Source organism: Ochlerotatus camptorhynchus, unplaced genomic scaffold (genome assembly GCF_037179485.1).
Source record: "Ochlerotatus camptorhynchus isolate MF236.1 unplaced genomic scaffold, CSIRO-AGI_Acam_v1.1 ptg000040l, whole genome shotgun sequence".
NCBI lineage: Eukaryota > Metazoa > Arthropoda > Insecta > Diptera > Culicidae > Ochlerotatus > Ochlerotatus camptorhynchus.
The window spans coordinates 28,191-50,945 of NW_027040531.1; the positions used below are offsets into that span (position 1 = coordinate 28,191).

At 38.8% G+C, this 22,755-nt stretch overlaps 2 non-coding genes across 2 annotated transcripts; one reads left to right on the forward strand and one right to left on the reverse strand.

The window, feature by feature from the left end:
• Positions 1 to 9,480: 9,480 nt before the first annotated feature.
• Positions 9,481 to 9,552, reverse strand: TRNAC-GCA (transfer RNA cysteine (anticodon GCA)). Its single transcript has one exon. It is a non-coding gene; the product is annotated as a tRNA-Cys (tRNA).
• Positions 9,553 to 11,073: 1,521 nt separating this feature from the next.
• Positions 11,074 to 11,145, forward strand: TRNAP-UGG (transfer RNA proline (anticodon UGG)). The gene has a single exon. It is a non-coding gene; the product is annotated as a tRNA-Pro (tRNA).
• Positions 11,146 to 22,755: the final 11,610 nt, after the last annotated feature.

Consider the following 22,755-nt stretch of genomic DNA (forward strand, 5'->3'; position numbering starts at 1 on the left):
TAATCATATCGCTTCCCGGTGAGGAGTTGTTCGATGAAAGAAGAGCCATAGAGAAATCCAGCATTGAGAATGGTCTATCCAGAGAGCCGCCGCTAGGAGACGCTTCTCGAAGAATATTTTGTGCTGGAACTGAGTCCGGACAGACCTTTTTAGCGAAATCGAATATCCATCGGTTGGAGTATTCTTCACTCTCATTGAAAGATGAGCGGTTACGCATGTTGCGAGCCACCCTCCACAAGGTGTTCATTGAGGTTTCTCGTGAGAGTCCCTCGACGAAATTGCGCCAATAACCGCGTTTTTTTGCTTTGATTAATTGTTTCAGCTTTGTCTCAAGCTTTGAATATTCCTCGAAGTAAATGGAGGTTTTGTGTCTACGAAAAGCTTTGAAAGCATCAGATTTTTCTACATACAATTTTGTGCATTCTTCGTCCCAACCAGGTGTGGCTGGTCTCCTTTTAAAGGGTGCACTTGGAACTTTTCTTTTTTGTGCTTCCAATGAGCTTTTGTAAATCAAATCGGCTAGGAATCGATATTCTTCCAATGGCGGAAGCGCATCTATTGATTCGACACCGATTGTCACCGCCGTTGCATATTTCTGCCAGTCGATGTTCCTTGTAAGATCAAATGGAACCCGAGATGGTTCTGCAGAGTGAGGGCCACACTTTATTGAAATGATGATTGGCAAATGATCGCTACCATGGGGATCATTGATAACCTTCCACTGACAATCCAATGATAGCGATCTTGAACACAAAGATAGGTCGAGTCGGCTTTCTCGAGCCGGAGGTTTTGCTATACGTGTCGCTTCACCAGTGTTCAAAATAGTCAAATTGAAATCGTCACATAAATCGTAAAAAATAGCCGCTCTATTGTCGTCATATAGATCGCCCCACCCAGTACCATGGGAGTTCATATCACCCAGATTTAATACTGGGGATGGAAGAATCGAAACTAGATTCCAGAGTTGACTACGGCTAATGGAGGTTCTTGGTGGAACGTATACTGAAGCTATGCAAAGATCTTTGTTCTTCACATTTATTTGGCAAGCAACGATTTCGACGCCGGATAGAGCAGGAAGGGAAATTTTGTAGAAAGGGTAGCACTTTTTGATCCCTAAAAGTACTCCTCCATAAGAATCGTCTCTATCCAGGCGTATAATGTTAAAATCGTGGAAGTTGAGTTCTTTATCGGAAGAAAGCCATGTTTCACAGAGAGCAAATATATCACAATCAGAATTGTGAAGTAAAAATTTGAACGAGTCTAGTTTAGGCACTAGACTACGGCAGTTCCACTGTAGCACAGTGATCATATCTTCAACCTCGTTCGACGAATTATCCATCGAAAGATATGATTGATGCAAGGAGGGGCCATGAAACAGTCAATTGCTTAAGATATGATTCTTACGTTGGAAGCAAGGCAGAAACTAAGCTTCTTAGAGGGTCTTGTATGTTGAACATGTTTAATATGAATTCCACAATGTCCGAAAAAGCTAGCAAACCTCGTTCGGACTTGGATTTCTTTTGAGAAGTTTGAGGAGCAGCTTTTTTATTTTTTTTATCTTTGTTGGGCAATGGCGGAAAATTCTTGCTGCATCCAGGGATTGGATCAACAGGAGCCTTCGGTTTTGTTTTTTCATCCCCATTACCCTGGGAATTTGGCAATCGTCTGGAGGTGACTTTAGTTTTCTTACGGCGCACTTTCGGGGAGGGGCATTTTCTTTTTGAGGAACCGTCTATTTTTGAAGGTGCGTGTACCACCGTAGAATCACCTTCATCGGATGAGTCAGAGTCCGATTCTTCAACTGACAAAACCGAAAATTGGTTTGCATCTTGGACGGCTGATGCAGCCTTCAACATTTGAGCATATGTCTGCTTGGAGCGTCCAGAGATTGAACGCTGCACTTTATCGGAGTGCTGTTTGTACATCGGGCACTCCTGCAAGGGGTGAGGATTCTCGCCACAGTAAGCGCATTTTACTGATTCTTTGTGGCAAGAATCCTCTTTGTGGTTTTCACCACATTTGCCACAACGAGTTTTGTTGCCGCAATGGCTGGCCGAGTGTCCCAGCCTTTTGCAGTTGGTACAATTATATACCCTCTGTACAAACAGTCGCACCGGAAAAAAAGCACCATCAATTTTAACAAAGTTTGGGAGAACTGAACCTGCGAAAGTCACCCGGAACGAGTCTGAATGTTTATAAACTTTTTTACCGTCTAGCAAAGATGCTGAATGCAGTTGCCTTACATCCAGTATCTTCACTAGCGCGGTAGCGAATGTCGAGTTTTTAAAAGTTCCCGAGGCATGTTTCAAGTCCTCGACAGTCAGACTCGCGTCGGAGACCACGCCTTCTATCTCCACATCTCGAGAAGGGATGTAGATGTTGTACTCAACACTAAACAACTCGTGATCAGCAATTTTATTTGCCACATCATAAGTCGGTGCTTCTCGTGCTTCTACACGCAGTTTGTTGAATCTTTCTTTGTGTACCAAGATTCCCGGATACTTACGCAGCAAATCTCTCGTTATGTCGAGAGTTTTCAAAGGTTTATTTTTGGGCCGAAAAAAGACAACCCATGGTCCTTTCGAAGACGGTTCATAGTATCTGGTTCGCGTAACGTAGGCATCGGAAGATGCCATAAGTGTTGCGCAAAAGCGGTGCGCAACCACTTAAGAAGGAAAAAAAAATAAAACCTTCACTAATTAATTAATTTTAATTACTAGTAATTAAATTTTTTGCCCGACGTACGAACAAATCAAAAAGAAAAAAAAATCGAAACAAAAAAAAAACTTATATCTACTTGCAAAAAGTTGTCTCACTATGACCCATACTCCCCTACCAGGGGTGAGAGACAGAGTCACGCGCCACGAGGCAAAATTAAACTACAATAGGGAGGCAATGGACTTGCAAAATGTATTGTCTAATACTTATGCCGGTTGTAAACAACCTATCAGCCGTTGCAGCTAGATGGTCCGTTTGCTGCTGCTGGTGGTGATGATTGGTGTTGGTGGGTCGGCACGATGATGAAAAAATGGCTTGACGACCGGATGGATTACCGGTGTGGATTAAAGCTGGATGGCAACTCCAAGGGGCTCGGCCCATGGAATTCCACTTCCTCTGTTGCACACTGGTCACTTGGGGCACCCAATGGGGGGGGGGGGGTGAAAAAACCGCTCGGGCGGAAAAAACACCGAAAAAAACTAGATGCCGCGCGACTGAGACCGGGACGTTGTTAACCGACTGAGTGTTCAACTAGGAATCCAGAAAAATGTTAACACACGGTTGATACAACTCTCATAATGTTGTTAAATGGTAAAATATAATATCAGGAAGCTCATCTAATGTATACAAATCATCCCGGGTTCGTTGGAACTAACTATCGAGTTGGAATCTGGCAGTGGCTGAGGTGAAAAATCGAGATTTTCCTTTTCTATTGTTCTTGATTTTTGCTTGTGCTTTGCAGCAATCGGCTGTATTCTTCATTTTTTTTTCGAATTTTTTTTTTCCTTTGATTTGTTTTTTCCGTCGATCTTGTTTTCCGTGCTGAGCACCAATGCTACCGACGTGTCAGGAAGGCAGCTCTCACACCTGGACCCTATCTATCGACCCATCAAACTCATGAACCGGGGACCAACGGCTTTACTTCCCATCCGAAGGAAGGCGTGATCAGAGATGTTATGCCTCAGAACATCCCGGCGGCGCCGACTGGTATTGAACCCAGGCTTGCTGGGGTGAAGGTAATCACGCTTACCACTACACCACCGGCGCCATTTTATTTTTCATCACAAAGGAATACATTTATCTGTTACTTTTTTTTTGTTATGGTTCAATATATTGTTCTTACAACTAACGACATAACTGAAACTGATCTTATGTACATATTTATATTATCATCAACATTTTTAAAATATAACGCGTTAAATAACTCCTTATTGACATCAAACGAGCTCCTATATAATCTTGCAAAGAGGATTGTAATTGAATCATAATTTTTCATCTAAAACAACTTCAACCAATTTGGAATTGTATCTTATGAAACTTCAACTTGATTTGGATTCAAAGTGTTTTTATGTTACTTCATACTCGAAGTTTGTGATTTTCAGAGTTGGTTGGAAATGCTAATATGAAGCTTTAGTGTGATTATCACATCTTTTGCCTAACCCGTACGATGTACGTGGAGACTTGAAGAATGTCTTCAAATCTACAGGAAAAAGATGTGCGTCCGCCTGTTGCTCATTACTGACTGTGGCTGAGGAATAGTTCTAGCGACGTTTCATCACTACCTAGAGTCCCACGTTGCGAGAGCATTTGCAGTCGATGGTGTGTTATAATAAAATTCTTCTTTACCCAACTATTGTGTTGCTCCTCTCGTCATGACCAACTTGGTCATGAGAGAAAGCAGTGTGCAAACGTTGGTGTTTCTGGCGCGTAGAACAGAGCTGAAACATCATCGCTACTATGTCACACTGCAGAATACAGTGTTGCCCATAAAACAGTTGCCTGATCATACCATCAGAGTATCAATCTCCTGAACTGAAAAACAGTATTTCACAAAGTTGTAGCTGAGAAAATTTTCCATAACAATAGCTATAGCTATACCAATAGCAATATGGAAGAAGAGTAGAAACCTACGAAGAAAAAGTTTTTTTTCCTCATAGTAATTCCCATATAAACTTCAAATGGTTTGTGCCCAGTCAGTTTCTTACCAAATCAGTTCAAACCTTGGGAGGCTAATCTAGACCCGATTTGGAACCGCATGAGCACTGTGGAGCAAAAATGTCAAATTTTGCATCAGTCTAGTGTTCATTTTAGCAGATTCGTAGATGACATTCCAATCGATTGGCTTGTTTAGAATTAATATCCTTCCGCTATTGACAGAGTTCTAAGTGGTCAAAACCTGACCACTTTTCGTAAAACGGTCGATTTTGGTTTTTTGCAATTTCAATATGTTGCCGGAAGACGTAATCCTACGTCATTGGTAATTTATTGATTGATTTTTAGAAGATAATTCAGACATTCTTGATCACTGATTTAAACATTGGCTGTAAGACTATAAACTTAATCAATTTTACTTCAAATAAATACAGTTATCCATTCAACCTATTAAAGAATATCATGAAAGGATGTTTCAATAGTATTGTTCCATGGATAATGCTAAAAACCTTTATTGAATCAATCTTTTATTTTTTCCGAACCTCTTAACGAAATCCCTTTAGAGCTTTGAGTGGGTTGATTTACTTCCTTTTAATTCCGTTATAATTGCGTATATCGTTCAATACTTGCAGACTTCATCAGTGTCACGTACTCATCACTATAACACCGCAATTTTAACGGAATTAAAAGTTAATAAACCAACAAGCTCAAAACTTTTCTTAATTTAATTTCTTATATTCAATACTAACTGATTCTGTTTTCTAATGATACAAGTATTTGCTTGATGAAAATGCCGTGTTCAAAATACCAGTGATTTTTGAAATATACCGTAAGTGGGGGTGATAATGGGCCAAAACCAAAAAATCTTCGTTCCATAAATGATATATTTACGACTGTCATGGAAATGGTTCATGGAAATTGATATCTCATTTTACTCAAATTAAATAAAGAATAAAACAATGTACAACTTTATACGGGGAGCCAAAACAAAAATATGATTAAAATATCTTAAAATATGTAAATGTAACGCAGTTATTGGGAATACATTTAGTTAATGTACATCATATGTATGGCTGAAAATCGCGTGGACCCGTGCCTTTGGACATTTTTTTTAAACGTGTTTTTGCTACTATTCATAACACTTAAATTTATAGCACTATTTAAAACAAACAACTGGTTAATGTCACCAGGAGTTCAAGTAACATATTTAAATCATCATTTTCTGCATATTCAATATATTTGCAACAATAAACTTTTTCAATTTTGGCTCAATGCCACCCCATCTTACGGTATTCCGGAATACCTTGAGAAGACATTAAGGCAATAATACCAATAAAGCAGCAAAAGAGGTTACCTTCCATTTAATTCCACTTAATTAATTTTGGTATCCATGACAGATACGTATTTCAATGTGCAGTCTTCAATTTATTTATTTATTTTTTTTTTATTTCGTCAACCAACGTAGACTAGTACAATTAATTAATACAGTTTTGTTTTCTTAAATATATATTTATATAAAAAGTAGTGTCAGCTTTCTTGTCTTTTCTTTTATGAGTTGTTATTTCTTATGGAATAAAAATATTGCTTTAGTTTATGCCGAGACATTGTAAAGTCAATGGTTTCGCAGTGTTTATTGTAAGAGGCCATCATGCGGTTTAATGGCCCATATTTTGCATAATTTGTGCGATGATGTTTTATGGCAAATAAATTTCGATTTCGGAGTTGCCGAGTAGGTGCATGGAAATTTAATTTTGATAAAAGTTCTGTTGAGTCAATTCGCTGCGAAACGATATCATTTACAAATGAAACCATTGCATATTCACGACGCTCTTTTAATGTTTGTATGTTTATAAGCATGCAGCGTGCTTCATATGATGGAAGAGGAAATGAAGTCCAACCTAATTTACGAAGAGCGTATAATAGAAATTGTTTTTGTACTGATTCTAATCTTTCTTCGTGCGTGATTGAAAATGGAGACCATACAATGCTGCAATATTCCAGTATTGACCTCACATAGGCAATATATAGTGTTTTAATTGTGTAAGGGTCCTGAAAGTTATAGCAAAAGCGCTTGATAAAGCCTAGCATGTTATTTGCCCTGTGAATAATTGTATTGTAATGGTCTATGAAAGTTAGCTTAGAGTCTAAGATAATTCCTAAATCCCTAACTCTTTCACATTTGTCTACAGTTTGATTTCCTAATGCAATTGAAATATTTGAAGTTGTTCTTTTTCTACTAAATGATATTAAGTTACATTTTTTTACATTCAATTCTAGTAGACTTTTTTTGCACCATATGTAGAATATGTGTATTTCATTCCGGAATATATTGATGTCTTCTTCATTTCTTATTTCCAAAAAGAGCTTCATGTCGTCGGCATAAATAAGCAATTTAAGTTTTTTGAGAATGTAAGATATGTCGTTTACGTATAGAATAAAAAGGAGAGGTCCCAAATGAGAGCCTTGGGGGACGCCTGAAGTGACTTGAATTGGGCTCGATTTCTTTCCGTTGAATTTAATTATTTGTTGGCGGTTAGTTAAATATGATTCAAGCCATTTCAGGAGCCCTGACTTAATTCCAATTTTTTGCAGTTTAAAGAGTAACATTGGTATGTCAATGCGGTCAAATGCCTTGCTAAAGTCTGTATAGAGAGCTTCTACGTGGTTTCCATTATCCATTGCATTCAATGAATAGTCTATAAATTCAAGTAAGTTGGTCGAGGTCGAACGACCCTTGAAAAAGCCGTGTTGCATGTCAGTAATTCTATTTTTGATTTGGAGAAATAATTTTTCGTTGATAATTGACTCGAAAAGCTTAGGAATGCAAGAGATAATGGCTATTCCACGATAATTACGTACGTCAGATTTTCGACCAGATTTAAAGATAGGTACTAGAAATGAGGTTTTCCAAATTTTAGGGAAGGTAATCCGGTAACAACGCAATTTCATTACTTCATTGTGATGGCTACCAAGCCTTTGGGGATTTTCCTTATTAGAGAGTTGTATAGATTTTTCTCCTTTAGCTTACTTAAATCTTTGGTTTTTATGGTCATGGATACCAAAATCAATTAAGTGGAATTAAATGGATGATAACCTTTTTTGCTGCTTTATTTAAGCATTCCGCTAACAACCCAATTTCATTAATTTACAATAATACCAAGTAAGTAATGCTTGTACACGCTTTTGTATGTATGTATGTAAGTAGCCACCATCCTAGCTTGGGTCTTGCCCTGCATGCGGCTCCACTCAACAGCAATATCAAATTCCGTCATCATTCTGAATTCAACATACTGCTGTATGAAGGGCCAAAAAGGGTTGGACGGGCCCGTAAGCAGAGGCACTTACGCGAAACCCGCGGGAATAAGAGAATCTCCTTCCAACAATATGATCCAACAAAATGAATAATAAAATTCGCAATGCATGTTAAGCTTTCCACGGGATGATTTGTTTAAGAAGAGCGCGTCAAATTCATTGCAACTGTTGGAGTGAAATGTAACTATCTAAAATGATAGTACACATTCCCTCCTAGACTCCGGTTGGCACTCCACTCCATTGTCCAGTTACAACTTCAATGATGCCCTGATGCTCCCTCCCGTCCCAGTATTTATTGTAATTTACATTATGAATTTATATATAATCATGTAATATATAATGTATATAAAATATGTAATAAAATAAAAAAATATAATAAAAAATAAAGATGTTTTACAAAATACAAATAACCTAGATTTTTGGGGCCTATACACACACTTTTTGTTTTATGTGCCATGAAATGACATAATGCATCATTGTATGTTTTGAAAATATAATACTAAAGTATTGAATCAATAGACCGAAAATCGAGGTTATTTGGACATTAGACATTATATTTAAAAGGATACTACCAAACCGACCATCAAACGCACTGCCCACAAAAGCAGACACGTCCCCTCGAAAATGCAATCGAGAAATGTACAAGAACAATCCTCAACTGGAACGTACTCACCAAATCAATATATCCGGGAGCGCATTCCCGATGTCGTCGAACGGCAAAAAAAAGGGGACTCGGTGAGCAAATTTGTGATACTGAATTTTCACTGAAAACAACCGCGAATTTCACCACACCCAACTGCGTAACACGTTCAGAAGCACTTTTGGTACACTTTCGATATCAATTTCATTCGAAAAAACTTACTTACTCAACACCGATCGTGTCAAGCTCTTTCACGCACCTTGCAGCGCATAAACTGAAATTAAAATTTTCACTCACGATGCCACAAATTTCTGGTCCGAGAGAAACAATCGCTTGTACACGCTTTTGATTTACCATCATAAAATTATGCCAATAGGTGCAACTAATTAATTCAGTACCTTGCTGAGGACAATTGTTGGTTTCGTGCATTATGTGACCTAACCCGGATAATCCGGTTACCGGTTTCGGTGGCTACAATCAACGTCAATTAACTATATTTTGGATTTTGATCCATACATATTGAAAAAAAAAACTCCTTTATTGCGTACCTACTCAGATTTACTGTTCTGCCTGTGTTTTTTTAGTCAGAAGCTTCTAAAAGTGAATAACCACACTTTCAAAGATGTGTAATGAAATCCTACTCATTTTAGAGTCAGGGTAGATGTACCCTATTATGGCTATACGTTCCTCTTATAATGTGTTTCAATATAATACGTATAGCCACAACTAATACATCTATTCTATAACTATTCGACCGTGTGAGCATTGTATTCAATCTTGTATGTTTCAAGGATAAGCAACATTTGATAAATTGCCTCTAAATGTTACTTAAATTATTACTGATTTACTGTCAACCTAAGTGGCAAAAAATATCAGCGAGGGGGCACCCGGGTTTGAACCGGGGACCTCTCGATCTGCAGTCGAATGCTCTACCACTGAGCTATACCCCCTTCGGTATAAATTGACCAAGCGCACATCTTCGAAACAAATTTACTGCTGCTAAGAAGCCACACATTCAAAAAATGAACAACAACCAACCGGATCGCAGCAACAACAACAACAATGTATAAAAGCAGAGGTAGGCAAGACAACGGCCGACATGGCGTCATCATCATCACATTTTGATTGCGACGCGGAACGCAAGGCACAAATAGAACGCGAGAATGTGGGCAGCGCGCCGACGACGACGACAGCAATACTATACATCCCAAGAGTGATGAACGTTTTATACAGTGTCATCGAATTACATCGCACCGCGACGGGACCATTAGCTAAGAAGCGCATTAATTAACTCGTTCTATTACTACTGAAATATGGTCATTTCGCTGTAAAATTGTTTGATGAGCAATTCATATTGGATGTGATTGACTAGTTGTCACTCACACTGCGACGGGGTTTTGTTCTCTAGAAATTTCCTCCGATTTCCCCTTGTCCTTCCAATGGAGGTCAAACTTCTTCAGGATGAAGGAAAATCAATCCGTATTGATTTCTGTCCAACTGCAAGAACACACCTGACCCTAGTGCGACGAAAGCGAGCCTAGGCTTTAGGTAAGTTAGCGTAGTTCGTAGTAAATTCCTTTCGATGAGTGGTTGGCATTTCGCTGTGGGGGGGCGAGATTCCACAACAACAAAAGGGCAGTGATGTATTATTAAGTTTTCAATTAAAGCATAAACCCCTCTCGCCGAAGCTTCGGATTGATACGCATATCAATTGATTGCGGCTCGTCAGGTGCGTTTGAGAAATCTGTAGGCAATTGATGGTTCACTAGACCAAATGGCACCTGGATTCGGATGAAACGGCTTCTCTAATTGAGACGTATTTAATTCGGCAACCAGTTTTCTATTGATTCAAGGCTGTCATCAGTTATCTACTTCAATTGGAAGATAATTTGAGCACTACGGGCTTGCTTTCTGCTATCTGTGTCGCGAAAAGGCATCGACATTATTGGCAGCAAGCTTTATGGCACCTAATTCGAATTCGGCCAGACTGCGTTATTAACCTACATTCTGAAAGCTGTTCGATTTGGTTGAGCTGTTTGATGTTGAAACTGGTTGTTAAAATCTCACAGAGTTAATTTTTAAATGATATGATCTTTATTCTTATAGCGTAGAACATGAGTAATTAAATTAAACATGTGATACATACATAAACTCAAACATAAGTGTTCCTTCTTTCATCAGGGAACAGGGGCAGCCGCACATAATATGGCGATTTGAATATTTTTGCCACAACATTTCGAAAACATGACATTTACACTCAAACCAATTTTGAGGGTATTTTCTTAATGCATCTTGTTTACACAAATCTCACATCAAAGAGAGATATGGTGGTATTTAAAATTATGTTGACAGTAAATTACGTAAACTCAGAAACGAGAGTTAACAGATTCCATGATCTGACTTTACTTCTTCGTAAACGGCATTGATGTTTATTTTTTTTTCTTATTTATTATTGGAACCACATGACAAGTGGCTCAATGGTCTAGGGGCATGATTCTCGCTTTGGGTGCGAGAGGTCCCGGGTTCAAATCCCGGTTGAGCCCTGAAATTTGTTTTTGATGTTCGGATACATTTAATAATAAAATGTAGTACATCCTTTTTTTACACGGGAGTTATGATTTTTCATATGCTAAAATATATTAAATAAATCGGAATCTGATGTCAATCGCCACGAGGGTCTCAGGCAAGTTTTTTATTCTTACAAAAATTCAATTAAATTAGCACCCTTTCATCTGATGCAGTCACCACCACCGATCGAAACACGGGGTTCGATTCATCCTGTCTGTTCACCAACAGAGGTCACTGAGAAATCACCCGTCCACCAACATTCACGTTGAAGCAACAACGTCTTAGCAGCAATTGGACGTCCAACTCGCTCATTTTCAACTTCCATTTAATTTTCATACTGCCGTACTCTAACGAAACATCTACCTACCCTCTTTTAAGACCATTCTCTGGCTAATAAATTATCACGCTAAAGCTTTATGTTAGATAGCATTTCCAACCAACTTCGTATAGATCCGCTATTCGAACGCCAGAAGAGACAATCAATGGTGGTTAAAAAGGCACTGCTAACACATTTCAATAGGAATCTATTGGGGTAGCATGTTAATATAACGATCGTGTGAACTTACCTAAATCGTCGGTTGACTGGGGGTGCTTTGTGGGTTGTTATTGTCGTTGCCTCGGAATGACTTCGTCGCCAGAATCTAACTGAATTCGGAGAAGTCTGAAGGAGCTAGGTCTTCTGTTTCACTATCCCAGTCAGAGTCGCTGCTAGTCTCAAATTCCAACTCCACCATGCTACTATACAGAATTTTAGTGGTTTGCTCTTCGTCACGGCCTGTCGAATACATGTATGCCGGTCTTCCAATTTTCTTGGGTTCTAGTATTCTGTACTTGAGTGCCGTTTTAAAAATTCAGCCTGGATCCCTCCTAAGGATGTGCCCGTACTAGTTGAGCCTTGACATTCTTATCTTGTTGTTTATTGTATATCCACCCAGCCACTCTGGAAAAACATGGCCACTACTACTACTCTCTTGTGGATGCTCTTCGTGATTATTGTTCCAGAAAGTGAATGGATCATGCCCTCCCCATGGACATGGAGGTTGACGGTACTGAAGCAAAGGGTTATGTTTTATTTCTTTATGTTTGCAACAATGATGATTTCCTATAGTGACACATATCACCTTCTTAATGCTTCAGCTTTCCCAGTTTGGTTAGAAGTTTCCAAGCTAACGCATGTCTACAGACCTAATAGAAAGATAGGCAGAAAAAGTGTGTCATGAAGAATGGTTGCATGCAGGGTTGCTTCCACTCCCTTGCTACAGATGAGTGATTTTCGGAGTTTTATTCGTTGGATGTTGTAGTGGAGATTTGTGTTGTTGGATGCGGGAGGAGATTGGAAGGCGGGTGTTTGACGCATAGAGCCTGTCAATTTCGCTTTCAGAGTGGCGCAGTCAGCGTTTTTATGATTCGTGAGCGTTCGCGACTCGTAGAATCGTTGATTGTGACTGCAAGTGGATTTGGCGGGTTTTGTGTGACGGACGCTTGCTTTTTGGCCTCTTCTTGTGTCTAACATGTGCAGAGTATCATTATTATTATTATTATTATCAATTCGTTAAGGTCTAATGGTTTTGAGATTCCTGGTTGCGTGAAATATATTTGTGAGGATATCTTTTTGAAATTTTAGTAGTCACGTTTTGTTTGTAGTTTATATTTTATTTCTTTCATGTAATTATCGTAAATAATAGTTATTAGTAGATAGTTCATCCCTATATTCGTGCTTTGACGCGAAACGCTGTGGACTATGAGATGCTCGATGTCCCTGGAGGGATCGATTTTGCTTTCTGAGCAGAAAATCATGGGTTTAATCTCAAGCTCTCCATCGTGACTCTTAAAATTCATGATCACTAAACAAAATCAATATGTTCTTTCGATAGCCGGCTATCGAGAGATTAAATAAACAACAAATGAACAATACATACTTTTGGTTGCATCGCCAACTTGAGGTAAATCCTAACCGAATACCCTACCCAACCCTTCAACTCCGTAGCACTTATGAGGGTGTCGCTAAGTCGGTGGCCTCTCGTTAAGTAAGTACTACATCATCATTTCTTTGAATATCATTAGGTTTCTAAAAAAAATTCTGATCTTGTAGAAATTTCTTATAACTTAAACGCAAACACTAAAGTTTCAAGTTAGGTAGCATTTCCAACCAATTCCTAAACGCAATGTTTCCTGAACATCTGCAAGATTCCCATAGCTTCTAGAAAATTACCTCAACTTCTACGAAGCTCCCTGAACATCTTCTGCGCTCCATTTTTTAAGCTTTCTTAATTCTACCAAAACCACAGAACATATTTGAACTTTTCCGAGCGTCAAAAATACCCTCAAGCTATTCTACGAGAAAATCTTGGGTTCTGGTAAGTTTTCTGAAATTATATAAAGTTCCCAAAACTTCCAGAACGATCTTCGTGTTTTTTTTTTTTTAATAATGTTCCTGAAAAACTGCTATGAAATTTAAAAAAAAAACGGAGATCGCTGAAATTCGAAGAAGATCTTTAAATACAAATTCTTAGTACCTCAAAATGTTTGCTGAGCATTTAGTTGGATTATTAGGATTGTTGGTAAAATTGTTGTAATTGGAAAACGTATAAATTTGTGTTAGTAGGATTAGTTTGAAATCGATATTTCTATAAACAAAACTGGGCGAGACAGAATCGAAAGGGTGTTGTGATCAACTGTGAGAGAAAACTTAACAGGAGAAGGAGATGATATGGATGGGTGGTGATAAGCTACAAGGAACGACAATGGAGGAAATAGTGAACGGATTGAAAACTGGATGAGAAAAAGAGGGCTTTTGATATCTGGGATAGTCAAACATTGCTCACAAGTTTTCCGGCGTTCGTGCCTACAAGACATGATTTAATATAAGTCAGTACCAAAATGAACCGAAAAAAGTGCCGCAAAGTGCAATGAACGACCTTTTTCTGTTCCTGGTGTTCGTTTAGGTAACTAAGTTTGACCAAATTCGATTTGGACCTTCCACTCTCCGGCTTGATAATCGCCAGAAAGGAGAGCATCTTCGGACTCGGATGTCCTAATCGATAAAGAGGAAAGCCCTTCTCGGCTCGACCAAGGTGGCCTTGTCACGGTCAACCTATATTCGCCAACGAAGGGAGACGCCGTTGACCCAGAAAAGGCTACTTCGGCAGATGCACAGGGATCGCTACATTCCCTGGTTGCAAACCGCTATTGCAACGCGCAAACCCAAGCCTTCAATCCGCCACAGCTCCAGTCACCAGGCGCCATCTTCAAGACCAGTCGAAACCACCGATCCGCCATTGTCTATGAACTGATCAAGCCACGGACCGCCATCGCGGCCTCCACACAAGCACCATCCACGAGCGCCATGGCTACATCGTCCAGCAAACACCACCGGTACGTACCAAAGCAGCAGAAACCCATAGAACACCCCACAATAGCCCAATAATTCCTCAAAATCCGCGCTTTTTCCACCCACATCGCAATAGAAATCCCACAGTTTCTGCACACTTTGCTCCGCGTAGCCCCTCCGAATTACCCAGTAGCATACCGGCCCTTTGACACAGTTCAGGGGTCTCATGCTACTGAGTTAGTTACTCGGAAGTTTTGGTTGAGCCATTAGGGTGAGTCTCGTCTAGTCTCAAAACTAAACAGTGTTCCCTCAACATTTACGAAGTTTCCCAATTTTGATGAAAGTTCTCATTTCTACGATGTTTTCCGAGTGTTTGCAGAGTTGCCTAATTTTAACAGAAGTTTCCTGATCTTCGATTCATTTTCCCGAAATTCTTTAAAACCCACTAATTTTCTAATAAGTTCAATACTAAGATTTACAAAGTTCACTGATCTTTTGCAATTTTCGTTGAACTTTTTCCAAATTATTTGCACTGCTACAAAGTTCACTGAAACTCCATCAAGATCGCTGAGCTTCTACAAAGTAAACTGAACTTCTATAACATTTGCTGCAGCTCTGGAATGTTTCCAGATTTTCTACTCAATTCCCTGAGCTTCTATGTAGTTTTACGAACATAAGTCTACTCATCACGCGAATGAATCAGAAAAAGCCTTGAACAAGATCTAGAAAATGTCTTCACCGCCGGGTGAGTGGGGGCATTCCATCTTAAAAATAAATTTACAGGACTTTGAAATTTTCAAAAGTTTCGGAAACTACCAAGAAAACAATTTACCAAATAAGAGGTCTCATCAGAATTTTCAAAAACTGGTATAGTTAAAAATGGGCGTATACAGTTAAAATGGTTTGTTAAGTTGTGTATAGCCAAAAGGGCAATTTAACTTTCAAATGGTAACTTGGGTAAGGGACAATCCAAAAACTAAGATGACCATTTAGGGAGGGTGGAGGTTTGACTAGTATCAGCGTAGTTTATGCACTCTTCTTAAGATCACAGCAAATTAGTTTAAATGAAATGGCGTTGTTCGGTGTTATATTTATACTTGGGTGAATTGCTCGGTTCTGGGTCGCCACTAAAACCGAGATTCAAGATGTTATTTTGACGAGCAGCTCAATTCCTGGTGCAAATGGCCAATCATCAGGAACGGAAGATCATCCATTCGGAACTCAGCGATTGTAGGTACATCGACGATGTGCAGGACCTACAATATCTCCCAGCTTGTTTCTGGGGCCGCTTTCAAGCTACCAAACCCTCAACGTCCCATCGTTCAGTGCGATCATGTTGCCGAGGTAGGACTTTCAAGTGTCAAGTGTTTCAAGTGCCAGAAGCTTACAGCTGACAAACGTCGAATGGAAATCATTGAGATCATTCCATTACACTATATTTTATGTACCATTCATTACGTTACATATTACTGCTACATTCACTCATAACCTAACTCGGAGCGTTTGGTACGGTATGTCCACGCATCCTTACGCCCCTGAAGATTCACGAAATGCATCGCTGTTTAGATATACCATGCTAGGAACCATATAAGACGCGTTCATAATGATGACTCACTCGTCTTTTTTGACAAGATATTTTTTAAAACCTTGCAACACCATCATCCTTAGGCACTGAAACTAATATTTGCCGAAGTAACATTTCAAAAATAATTATTTAAAATAGTCGAACGTTATGGAGTGCGTCGATTTAGGAACTGCTTCGAATATGGTACGGTTTATTTAAACTCGAATCAATTCACAGAATCATCTTTACGGCAAATGCAACGCAGTACATAGGCCTGGCCGGCAAACATCAATGTTGACCAGAATAATGATTAGGTCTTATCTAACCTAATGACTTTCCAGAATTCTTTCTCGTACTGGCTGAGATTGTGTTAGATTAGATTAAATAAGATTAGATTAGTTCTTAAGATCGCAGCAACTTATCCCAGTAGGGGAAATGGATGTAATATCGGCCTAAATGCCCCTAATTTGTGCCCAAACAAAAATTCTGCAATTGACTAAATTTACAATAGCGACCAAAAATATCCATTATTACCGTCCCAGTGACGCGTTCATCTAGATAGCGGATTTTTAGCAATGGGCCCAATCTTATAATCATAAATCCATAGGCCAACATTAGAGCCAATTCCCCTAGCATCATATGTTATTATATATTAGATTTCAAAGCTTTAATAAATCTCTTAATTTAAAATTATGTTTACTTATTGGATCATCGAATTTTGTTGAAACTGATGAACGTTATTTACCAATTTTGGCCATTTAAGGAAGAATAAAATGTAATTGCATTTTTTTTAAAGAAAATTTTAACTACAATTAATTGAAGTCACGAAAAGATGAAACTACGAAACTCATCAAAATCTAAAATTCTGTGTAAAACAGCAAAAAAAAGGTTATCTTCCATTTAATTCCACTAAATTTTGGTATCCATGACAGATACGTATTTCGACTACAATGTGCAGTGTTCTTGTATAGATTTTTCTCCTTTAGCTTACTTAAATCTTTGGTTTTTATTAGTTAGGTAGGTTCCGATTCAACACATTGTAGTTTCATTTTTATACCTATGATCTTGACTTCTTTACCTAGGGGATGAATACTTAAGAGGGTTAGATTTTGATAAGTTCTTTAGTGGGACTGACACTGATGAAGACTGCACATTGTAGTCGAAATACGTATCTGTCATGGATACCAAAATTAAGTGGAATTAAATGGAAGATAACCTTTTTTTGCTGTTTTAGCATTCCGCTAACAACCCAATTTCATTACTTCATTAAAATTCTGTGGTTTAATATGCATGTAAATGTTGCAAAATCCCAAAATGTAGACCATTCTGCAAGAATCCAAGCCTGGATACATTTTCAAGGTGCTGAAACGAAGATTCAAATTTTGGATTTTGTAAGTTTTCCGGGAACACAGATTTGAAAACAGAATTACAATTTATTAGGGCTGATTGAAGTAGTTTGCACTGGAATGTTGACGCGTTTTTGGTCTGCTGCTGAGTATCATTTTGTGATTTTAACCATGTTTAAACGAACTTCCGATTGTTCAAAATCTCTCATGCAATGGATCGAAATAGATCAGACTAAGGCGGATGATAAGTGAAAGAAGGAAGATTCAGGATCGGTGATTGTTGGGAGCTGTGTTAGCTCATGGGCAACAAATAACCCAATGTGATCGCGATGGTGTGAATCCAGCAGGCCAACGACCGGCGGCTTATAGTGATATTGAGAGATGCCGGACAGTTGTCTTCGATACATCTCTTTTCGACGGCTGGCAACGGGTAGCAGTTTTCCTTAGTCAAGATCAAAGATATCTTTCGGACCATTAACTGCATTCGGGACCTTCAAGGATTATTCGGGTGAGATCTTTCCTTTTTATTTATTTAGTTCGGGACATTATGTTCATTAATACAGTACTAAGAAAACAAATTAAGGACCTCAGTTAGCAAATCGGCAGCCGCTTTTGCTTATTGAGCTGAAGATCGTAGGTTTATTTTCAAGTTCCACCCAAAAACAATCATATGTTTTTGGACGTATCGCCAGCTGGAGGTGTATCCTGACCTAATACCCTATACAATTCTGCAACTCCGTAGTACTTATGAGGGTGTCACTAACATGCTTGGCATACACAGTTGTACACACCAACTGCTCATTTTTTAATAATTTTACACAGAGTTGACGAAACAAAGTTCTTTTTGAAGCAGTAGATAGAATATAGTTTATGCGTGTTAGATACATAAAACAAAGTAGAATTTAATTCTAGTAATAAACTATATTTGTTTTTGCGTTGTAAAAATTAAGTGAAAAATGCTCGCTGCACATCTCGGACTGTAAGAGTAAAAATTAATTGGTGTTGTTTCAAATGTTAAGATTTATCTACTTTTTGCATATCTATAGTAAGCTATGATCCTAATCTATCAATTACTTTAAAGACAAACAAATTTCAACAACTGAGTAAAAAGTTATTAACAAATGAGTTGGTGTGTACAACTGTGTATGCCAAACATGGTCACTAAGTCAGTGATCTCTCGTTAAGTAAGTACTACATCATATTTTCATTCCCTATCCCTAGTTACGGTAAAGATGGGTGGGACTGGCAGTAGCGACTGTCATTCTTTTGGTATTCTTGTATCGATTGAAAATAATTTTTACTCCCCAGCATTATTTCTGAAAGCGATCTGACTAAGAATGTCAAAATATCCGTGAGTGTCACTAGTATCCACTCTACGAAGTATACCGTGACAACGCTGACGTTATTTCTTTAAATTTATTTATTTATTTGAATGGAAAAGCCAACACAAGTGGACGCAAAACCGCATAATTTCAGTACCAATAGATGAAATCCTACAGATACATTTGCTTGAACTAAGTCCTAAACATAGAAAACGATAATAATGATAACACAAGGGGTTGGTCACTCTACACAGTGTGCCATAATCAAACTTGGGCACACCTGGGTGCAGTCATTGGCGCTGTGCTGGGTGCCAAATGGTTACAATTTGTATGATCTTTAAAGTTACTGGCAACACTGAACTTTTCTGCGCCTGCGCAGTGTACATGTGTCAACATTTGATATTGATGTTGCCAAAATAGAATCCGATTTTTACAAACCACAACCGTGAATCTCCATCAAGTCCCAAAATCGAATCCACAAAGTACAGTCAGTGCACATCCTATTGCCTGTCCGAAGATGTAGGTTCATGAAAAAATCAGGTCAATCGCTTGCATAGCAACACCACTCAATCAATCTCAACATTACCAGCTCCAGCTCCGTTATCCAAAACTATGGATTCAGTCCGAGCGGGACAGCTGTTCCGACCGAATAACTTCGTTTTCGGACAGTCCGGTGCTGATAACAACTGGGTCAAACGACACTACACCAAGGGTGCCGAACTGGTGGATTCTGTGCTGGATGTTATCCGTAAGCAATCCGAGGGTTGCCATTGCCTGCAGGGCTTTCAGCTCGTCTCGCTCGGTGGTGAAACTGGTTCAGGTAAATTATAAATGTTTTGTATCGTTGGTGGAATTCAGTAGCAAAATACCTTTCTCGATACTGATCTCGAAGATTCGAGAAGAATACCCAGATCGTATCATGAACCCGTCGATCCATCGCACAAAGTTGCTTCTACCGTCGTAGAGCCATACATACGTTTGAAAATGTCGTCCACCTTCATCGCCGATTCAGGAAATTTTCAAACACATCGTCGAACAATTTACGGCCATGTTCCGCCGCAAGGTCTTCTTACACTGGTACACCGGCTAGGGAACGGACGACATGGAGTTCACCGAAGCCGAGAGCAACATGAACGACCTGGTTTCGGAGTACCAGCCAGCAGTACCAGGAGACGACGATTGACGAGGAAGGAGAGTTCGACGAAGAAAAGGAAGGTGCCGACGAGTGGTAATAGATGCACTTGGTTAAAATGTTTGTTTTCATTATGATACCATATACTACTGTTAATAATTGCTGTAATAAAATATGGTTATATAAAAAATAACACTATTATCAGAGTTGGTTGGAAATGCTAACATGAAGCTTTAGTGTGATGATTTATTAGCTAGAGAATGATCTTTAGAAGAGGGTAGGTGGATAGTTCCTTTAGAGTACGGCAGTATGAAAATTGAATAGAAGTTGAAAATGAGCGAAGGGCCATTAAAGCGACAGTTTTTCAAGATAGACGCACATTTTTGCCTAACCCGTACGATGTACGCGGGGACTTGAAGTATGTCTCCAAGTCCACAGGCAAAAATGTGCGTCCCTCTTGTTGCTCATAAACTGACTGCGGCTGTGGAATAGTTCTAGCGACGTTTTCATCACTACCTAAAGCCCCACGTTGCGAGAGCCTACCCTCTTCTAAAGATCATTCTCTAGCTAATAAATCATCACACTAAAGCTTCATGTTAGCATTTCCAACCAACTCTGAAAATCGTTAACTTCGCGTATGAAGTAACATAAAAAACACTTTGAATGTAACACTATTATGTTTCAAAAAAAAGTGCAGCAGCATGCACCACAAACACAACGCGATTGGCATTTTTTTTTCATCGAAAGCCCCCTTTTAGCATCCCACTAGGCAAAGAATACATTGACTGTTTGTCCAATGCTTCCGCCCGTAAGATGGCACAGGAAATGTGCCCTCTTCATGTGAGTTAAGGAAATTAAGTTGAGGTAATCTGCCTTCCGGAAAAACTTGCCCGGAATCTCCAGCAGTAAATCTGCTTTCAGTGGCTTGCCATAAGATGTTCCCAAATGACTGGATCCAATATGGTGCACGATCCGTAGCTGAACGAATTTGAAGCTTTCCTTAACGAGAACATGCGACCCATGATGTCCGCATCTTTTACCGTCCTTAAAATCTTCCGGAAATCGCCCAATCTTGAATTTCACCTTCACCTCGCTTAGCATCTCTTCCACCTGCAGCCGGAACTGATTCGAGTGGTAGACATATTCCGTTTCCTTCAACCGATTGATTTCCTCTACCGTCGGCGGTTCGTACAGCTGCTTCATATATTATAAATATTATAATATAATATTATAATATTATAAATATTATATTGTGTTGGAGTGTTCGACTGTGAGGTTTTACAATAAACAGTTTCGGCTTGGCAGTCTGGCAATCACTCAATCAGAACAAATTAATTTTGTAATTTGTCCCTACGTTTCGGCTCTGATTAGGGCCTTCTTCAGGGGAAACTGAGGGGAATTTTATTTTTAGAATTAATTGTTTCACATTTAATAAATATTTTACACTCACAATTGTTTGATTTGTTCTTTGTCTAAATACTTTTTGAAGTCTAACGTCTGTTTTTCTGGTGGTAAGGTTTTATACATAGCGGTTTTTAGTTGAATATTCAAAGTTTTTTTTTCTTTTTTTGATTTTTATATAATTTGTGTCGGATATAAAATTGTTTGCGGTTGTGCACTCTTCGAGGGTTATGGTGGCTATGGTGAAATGGTGGGAACGGGTATTATAGTTGAGCTTTTTAGTTGGATTCAGGTGGGCATAATTGGTACTGCTCTAGGGCATTGATTGATTTGGCTTTTAGTGAGTGTAAGATTGCTGCGTAAGCTGTGTTCAAATTGTCTACGTCTGTTCTTCTACACGGGCAAAAATCCGATTCCATTTTCATGAATAAAAAATCATGAAATGAAAAAACTTGCCATCCCATGAAATCGTAACAATGATTCATGATTTTGTCATGGAAATTCATGATTTCATAATGCAGTGGAATCAAGACCGCTACAAGCGTTACACGTACTTGGCAAACCGTCTTCATAAACCGCACTACATAGGTATCTCTTAAACGCCTTTTGTCTTCCAACTTATACAAGTGCTGATAGTCTAGTGGTAAAAGTATGGGTTTAGTGATCTCAAGGTTCTTGGTTCGAATCCAGTCTAGTCTGATGCTTTATTTTATTCTTTTTGCATTTTTTGGTTAAAAGTTAAACCCATGAATTTAGCTCATGATTTCAACTCGGATGATTCATGATTTTGGGAATATTTGCTGCGTTACGCAAAAGTTGCTCATGATATCATGAATATTATTCATGGTGTATTTTCATAACATGAAAATACGCTGTGTTCATGAAATCATGAGTCATTTTTCTCATTTAGGAGATCGGATTTTTTCCCGTGTATTGACTGTATGGGGTGTACTATATATATGGCACATTTTAAGGAATGCAAGTGTATTTGTATTGTTGCTTCGATCAACTATTGCTGTTTTCTCCAAATTGAATCTGTGTTCGTGGGTTATACAGTGTTCGATCATAGCTGTTTTGTTTGTTAGATCAGCTAATTGTGTTTCATCAGCGCCGGATGATAGTATTGTTTCTAGTTTGTTTACAAGTGATTGGTGTCCCGATAATCGTTGACCTAGTTTGTTTTGGGTCATGCCTATGTAACAGGAATTACAATTATTACATGGCATGTTGTATATAATATTATTAATATCTTTTTTGTTTTTAGGATCCTTAACTTTGGTGTGAAATTTCTCTACCGTGTTGTGTTGACTAGCAGCTATTATTACCTGTGGGTAGTCTTTTTTGAGTAGTTTGGTGATGCGTTCGGTGAGACCAGATACATACGGGAAAGATCTGTAGATGAATTCCAGTTGTGGTGTTGTTGGTGTTTGCAGGTTTGGTGTTGGCTCAGTTACAGATAGATGATTTGACGGTTGGTTATCGATGTTGC